Below are 7,796 nucleotides of genomic sequence, written 5' to 3' on the forward strand. Positions count from 1 at the left end.
TAAGAAGCCCTCCTGTTCTTCACTTATTACCTGTATTAAGTGCACCTGTTTAAACTTGTTACCGGTATAAAAGACACCTGTCTGCACACTCAATCAGACTCCAACCTCTCCACAATGACCAAGACCAGAGAGCTGTGTAAGGAGATCAGAGATAAAATTGTAGACCTGCACAAGGCTGGGATGGGCTACAGGACAATGGCAAGCTGCTTGCTGAGGTGGCAACAATTGTTGGTGCAATTATTAGAAAATGGAAGAAGTTCAAGATGATGGTCAATCTCCCTCTGTCTGGGGCTCCATGCAAGATCTCACCTTGTGGGGCATCAGTGAAAGAAGATAAGTGATCAGCCGATAACTGCACGGCAGGACCTTGTCAATGACCTGAAGACAGCTGGGACCACAATCTCCAAGAAAACCATAACGCCGTGATGGATGAAAAACCTGCAGCGCACGCAAGGTCCCCCTGCTCAATCCAGGGCATGTCCAGGCCTGTCTGTAGTTTGCCAATTACCATCTGGATGATCCAGAGGAGAAATGGGAGGTGGTCATGTGGTCTGATGAGACAAAAATAGAGCTTTTTGGTCACAACTCCACTCGCCGTGTTTGGAGGAAGAAGTAATATAAGTACAACTCCAAGAACACAATCCCAACTGTGAAGCATGGAGGTAAAAAAAAAAAAGGGGACAGGACGACTGCACCATATTGAGGGGAGGATGGAGCCATGTAGCGTGAGTTCTTGGACAACAACCTCCTTCCTTTAGTAAGTGCAATAAAGATGGGTCGTGGCTGGGTCTTCCAGCATGACAACGACCCGAAACACACAGCCAGCGCAACTAAGGAATGTCTTCGTAGGAAGCATCTCATGGTCCTGGAATGGCCTAACCAGTCTCCAGACCTGAACCCAATAGAACATTTTTGGAGGGAGCTGAAAGTCCGTATTGCTCAGCGACAGCTTTGAAACCTGAAGGATCTGGAGGAGTGGGCCAGAATCCCTGCTGAAGTGTGTGCAAACCTGGTCAAGAACTACAGGAAACGTTTGATCTCTGTACCAAATATTAAGTTATGCTTTTCTAATAAATCAAATACTTATGTCCTGCAATAAAATGCAAATACATTTTTTAAAAATCATGCAATCTGATTTTCTGGATTTTTGTTTTAGATCCCATCTCTCACAGTTGAAGAGTACCTATGATAAAAATTACAAAATCGGCAGTGTATCAAAATCGGCAAATACTTGTTCTCCCCACTGTAGGTTTTTGTTTGAAAATAAATGTATTTATTTTTTTTTTAACCCCTTAACCCAGGGGTCTCAAACTCCCGCCCTGCGGAACGAAATTTTGCGGCCCTCACCAGGGATGTGTAATTTGTATTGTCCGACGCCCAGGACATGCAGTTCCAGGTGCCGGGCAGGTGACTTCTTCAGGCATTTAGCCCTGCTTCGGTCAAGCAGCGCTAAATGCCGGAAGACATCACCCCCACCCCGTCCAATAGACTCCATTACCTTCACTTACCCAACTCTCCTCCCCCCCCTTCCGATTGGCCGGCCGGCCCGAGTCTGATGAGGGACGTCATGCATGTGATGTCCTTCCACAGACCCGCGCAGGAGGACGTCAGTGACGTCACTCGTCAGGCCGCGGCTGGAGAGGAGGAGCGCAGGACAGGTAAGTGTCAATGTGTGTGTCTGTGTGTATGTCGGGGGGACACAATGCTACCTAATGCTGGTGGATGATGGGGGCGCATGATGAGGGAATTATATGTGAGAGTTGCATGATGGGGGCATTATATGTAAGGGACGCATGCGGCCCAGCCGTTACCTCCTGTGGCCTCCAGATAATTTGAGTTTGAGAACCCTGCCATAACCCCTTGGGGATGGAGGGTTTTAATGTTTTTGCAATTTCGTTTTTCCTCCTCACCTTTTAAAAATCATAACCCTTTCAATTTTGCACCAATTCTACTTTGCAATGACATTGTTTATTTTACCCCAAAATCTACAGCGAAACAGGAAAAAAAATATATATTGTGCGACAAAATTGAAGAAAAAACACCATTTTGTAAATTTTGGTGGCTTCCGTTTCTATGCAGTAAATTTTTCGGTAAAAATGACACCTTTATCTTTATTCTGTAGGTCCATACGATTAAAATGATACCCTACTTATAAAGGTTTGATTTTGTCGTACTTCTGGAAAAAATCATACCTACATGCAGGAAAATGTATTTTTCCGATTACTGGGTGGTATTAGGGCTCATTTTTCGCTGTGATTTTAGCGGTACCATTTTTGTATTGATCTGACTTTTTGATCGCTTTTTATTCATTTTTTCATGATATAAAAAGTGACCAAAAATACACTATTTTGGACTTTGGAATTTAATTAACGATATATTTTTATAATTCGGACATTTCTGCACGTGGCGATATCACATATGTTTATTTTTATTTACACAGTTTTTTTTTATGGGAAAAGGGGGGTGATTCAAACTTTTATTAGGGAAGGGGTTAAATGATCTTTTATTAACTTTTTTCCCCCACTTTTTTCTTGCAAAAAGGGGCTATAACACTGCACACACTGATCTTTTACATTGATCTTTGTTATCCCATAGGTTAACATAGATCAATGATTCTGCCGATTGACTGCTCATGCCTGGATCTCCGGCACTGAGCAGTCATTCGGCGAGCAGGACACCAGGAGGCAGGTAAGGGGACCATCCTTGTGTCCTACAGCTGTGCGGCGATCCCGAACAGCCCCCTGAACTAACCGGCAGCAGTTTAGTTTCACTTTAGACGCAGCGATCAACCTTTAACGCCGCGTCTAAAGGGTAAATAGCGCGCAGCACCGCGATCATTGCCGAACGCTATTAGCCACGGGTGCCGGCCGTTGTTAGAAGCTGGGCCCGATCCGTTATGACACGGGACTACGGCATGGTCCCGCGGTATAGAAAGGGAGTGGGTGAAGGGTGCACAGGTACGCCCTTCGTCTCCAACAGGTTAAGGACGCAGAGTTTTTCCGTTTTTGCATTTTCATTTTTTCCTCATCACCTTCTAAAAATCATAACGCTTTAACCCCTTAAGGACCAGGCCATTTTATACCTTAAGGACCGGAGCGTTTTTTGCAATTCTGACCACTGTCACTTTAAACATTAATAACTCTGGAATGCTTTTAGTTATCATTCTGATTCCGAGATTGTTTTTTCGTGACATATTCTACTTTAACTTAGTGGTAAAATTTTATGGTAACTTGCATCCTTTCTTGGTGAAAAATCCCAAAATTTGATGAAAAAAATGAAAATTTAGCATTTTTCTAACTTTGAAGCTCTCTGCTTGTAAGGAAAATGGATATTCAAAATAAAAAATTTTGGGTTCACATATACAATATGTCTACTTTATGTTTGCATCATAAAATTTATGAGTTTTTACTTTTGGAAGACACCAGAGGGCTTCAAAGTTCAGCATCAATTTGGAAATTTTTAAAAAAAATTTCAAACTCGCTATTTTTCATGGACCAGTTCAGGTTTGAAGTGGATTTGAACGGTCTTCATATTAGAAATACCCCATAAATGACCCTATTATAAAAACTACACCCCCCAAAGTATTCAAAATGACATTCAATAAGTGTATTAACCCTTTAGGTGTTTCACAGGAATAGCAGAAAAGTGAAGGAGAAAATTCACAATCTTCATTTTTTACACTCGCATGTTCTTGTAGACCCAATTTTTGAATTTTTGCAAGGGGTGAAAAGGAGAAAATTTTTACTTGTATTTGAAACCCAATTTCTCTCGAGTAAGCACATACCTCATATGTCTATGTTAATTGTTCGGCGGGCGCAGTAGGGGGCTCAGAAGGGAAGGAGCGACAAATGGTTTTTGGGGGGCATGCCGCATTTAGGAAGCCCCTATGGTGCCAGGACAGCAAAAAAAAACACATGGCATACCATTTTGGAAACTAGACCCCTCAGGGAACGTAACAAGGGGTAAAGTGAACCTTAATACCCCACAGGTGATTCACGACTTTTGCATATGTAAAAAAAATAAAAATGTTTTACCTAAAATCCTTGGTTTCCCAAAAATTTTACATTTTTAAAAAGGATAATAGCAGAAAATACCCCCCAAAATTTGAAGCCCAATTTCTCCCGATTCCGAAAACACCCCATATGGGGGTGAAAAGTGCTCTGCTGGCGCACTACAGGTCTCAGAAGAGAAGGAGTCACATTTGGCTTTTTGAAAGCAAATTTTGCTCTGGGGGCATGCCGCATTTAGGAAGCCCCTATGGTGCCAGAAACGCAAAAAAAAAAACACATGGCATACCATTTTGGAAACCAGACCCCTCGGGGAACGTAAAAAGGGGTAAAGTGAACCTTAATACCCTACAGGTGTTTCACGACTTTTGCATATGTTAAAAAAAAAAAGATGTTTTTTACCTAAAATGCTTGGTTTCCCAAAATTGTAAAATTTTTAAAAAGGGTAATAGCAGAAAATACCCCCCAAAATTTGAAGCCCAATTTCTCCCGATTCAGAAAACACCCCATATGGGGGTGAGAAGTGCTCTGCTGGCGCACTACAGGTCTCAGAAGAGAAGGAGTCACATTTGGCTTTTTGAAAGCGAATTTTGCTCTGGGGGCATGTCACCTTTAGGAAGCCCCTATGGTGCCAGGACAGCAAAAAAAAAACACATGGCATATCATTTTGGAAACTAGACCCCTCGGGGAACGTAACAAGGGGTAATGTGAACCTTAATACCCCACAGGTGATTCACAACTTTTGCATATGTAAAAAAAAAAAAATAATAATTTTTACCTAAAATGTTGGTTTCCCAAAAATTTTAGATTTTTAAAAAGGGTAATAGCAGAAAATACCCCCCATAATTTGTAACACAATTTCTCCCGAGTACGGCGATTCCCCATATGTGACCCTAAACTGTTGCCTTGAAATACGACAGGGCTCCAAAGTGAGAGCGCCATGCGCATTTGAGGCCTAAATTAGGGATTGCATAGGGGTGGACATAGGGGTATTCTACGCCAGTGATTCCCAAATAGGGTGCCTCCAGCTGTTGTAAAAGTCCCAGCATGCCTGGATAGTCAGTGGCTATCTGGTAATACTGGGAGTAGTTGTTTTGCAACAGCTGGAGGCTCCGTTTTGGAAACAGTGGCGTACCAGACGTTTTTCATTTTTATTGGGGAGGGGAGGGGGGCTGTGTAGGGGTATGTGTATATGTAGTGTTTTTTACTTTTTATTTTATTTTGTGGTAGTGTAGTGTAGTGTTTTTAGGGTACAGTCGCACGGGCGGGGGGTTCACAGTAGTTTCTCGCTGGCAGTTTGAGCAGCGGCAGAAAATTTGCCTCAGCTCAAACTTGCAGCCGGATACTTACTGTAATCCTCCGCCCATGTGAGTGTACCCTGTACGTTCACATTGGGGGGGAACATCCAGCTGTTGCAAAACTACAACTCCCAGCATGTACGGTCTATCAGTGCATGCTGGGAGTTGTAGTTTTGCAACAGCTGGAGACACACAGGTTGTGAAACACCGAGTTTGGCAACAAACTCAGTGTTTTGCAACCAGTGTGCCTTCAGCTGTTGCAAAAGCTACAACCCCCAGCATGTACGGACAGCGGAAGGGCATGCTGGGTGTTGTAGTTATGCAACAGCGGGAGGCATACTACTTTGGCTGGGGATGCTGGGGATTGTAGTTATGCAACAGCTGGAGACACACTGGTTTGCTACTTAACTCAGTGTGCCTTCAGCTGTTGCAAAACTACAACTCTCAGCAGTCACCGACAGCCAACAGGCATGCTGGGAGTTGTAGTTATGCAACCAGCAGATGCACCACTACAACTCCCAGCATGCACTTAAGCTGTTTGTGCAAGCTGGGAGTTGTAGTTACACAACAGCTGAAGGTACACTTTTCCATAGAAAGAATGTGCCTCCAGCTGTTGCAAAACCATAAGTCCCAGCATGCCCATAAGTGCATGCTGGGAGTTGTGGTGGTCTGCCTCCTCCTGTTGCATAACTACAGCTCCCAGCATGCCCTTTTTGCATGCTGGGAGCTGTTGCTAAGCAACAGCAGGAGGCTGTCACTCACCTCCTGCTGCTGCTGATCGCCGCACAGGTCAGTCCCGCCGCCGCCGCCGTCGTCGCTCCTGGGGCCCCGATCCCAACATTAACGCCGGGGATCGGGGTCCCCAGCACCAGGGGTGCACGTCCCGCACCCGCTCACGTCCTCCGGTAGAGGGACGGAGCGGGTGCGGGAGTGACACCCGCAGCAGGCGCCCTGATTGGTCGGCCGGTATTCCGGCCGACGAATCAGGGCGATCGTGAGGTGGCACCAGTGCCACCTCACCCCTGCAGGCTCTGGCTGTTTGGGGCCGTCTCTGACGGCCCCAATCAGCCAGTAATTCCGGGTCACCGGGTCACTGGAGACCCGATTGACCCGGAATCGCCGCAGATCGATGGACTGAATTGTCCAGCGATCTGCGGCCATCGCCGACATGGGGGGGCACAATGACCCCCCTGGGCGATATGCCGCGATGCCTGCTGAACGATTTCAGCAGGCATCGGGCACCGGCTCCCCTCCGGCTAGCGGCAGGGGGACGGGAAAGGACAGGACGTACTCCTACGTCCTCGGTCCTTAAGGACTCGGAAACGGGGGCGTAGGAGTACGTCCATTGTCCTTAAGGGGTTAAATGTTGAAACTAAAATTCCATATTATGGCTTATTTTTTGTGCCATCAATTCTACCTTGCAGTGACATTAGTCCTTTAGCAAAAAATCCACGGCAAAATGGAAAAAACATTCATTGTGCGACAAAATTGAAGAAAAAAACACCATTTTGTAACATTTGGGGGCTTCCGTTTTTAAATGATACCCTACTTATATAGGTTTGATTTTGTTGTACTTCTGAAAAAAATCATAACTACATGCAGGAAAATTTATACGTTTAAAATTGTCAAATTCTGACCCCTATAACATTTTTCTTTTTCCGACATATAGTTCAGACATTTTTGCATGCGGCAATACCACATGTTTATTTTTATTTACACAGTAGTTTTTCTTTTGAAAATTGGAAAAGGGGGGTGATTCTTACTATTATTAGGGAAGGAGTTAATTCATCATTAGTAAAAAATAAAAAAATGCTACTTTTTTTTGGTATGTTATAGCCCCCTCTAGTGGCTATATTATGCATTACATTCATTCCTAACACTGTTCATCAGCATAGAAATATATACCGATAAAAAATGTTATCGGGACTTGACTTCTCCTGCCTAGATCTCAGGCATGGAGAAGTCAATCGCCGATCGGATACGCCGGAGGCAGGTAACGGACCCTCCGCTCGTGTCATAGCTGATTGGGACATCGCGATTTCACCGCGATGGTCCCGATCAGCCCAAGCTGCCGGGATGCAATCTTTTCAACTTTAGACGCGGCGATCAACTTTGATCGCTGCGTCTAAAGGGTTACTAGCACGCGCCACAACGATCGGTGCTGCCCCCTATTAGCCATGGGTCCCAGCTTTCATTAGCCACCGTGACCCCGCGTTATAGACCTCCTTAAGAGGTTAATTACCTATACTATTTTAATTTCTTTATGATACAATCAGTTGTACTTTGTAATTACAGCACATATTTTTCCATAATATCTATAGTGAAACCCCAAAAATATATACATTTGTGGATGAAATTTGAAAAAAAAAAATGTACGCAGTGCACTTCATGGTAAAAATTTCATGTTTTCATTCTGTAGGTCAGTATAATTGCAACCACACCCAATTTATATATGTTTTGTTCTAATGTACTATAAAAAATAAAAAAAAAT

Source organism: Hyla sarda, chromosome 3, assembly GCF_029499605.1.
Source record: "Hyla sarda isolate aHylSar1 chromosome 3, aHylSar1.hap1, whole genome shotgun sequence".
In the NCBI taxonomy this organism is placed as follows: Eukaryota; Metazoa; Chordata; class Amphibia; order Anura; family Hylidae; genus Hyla; species Hyla sarda.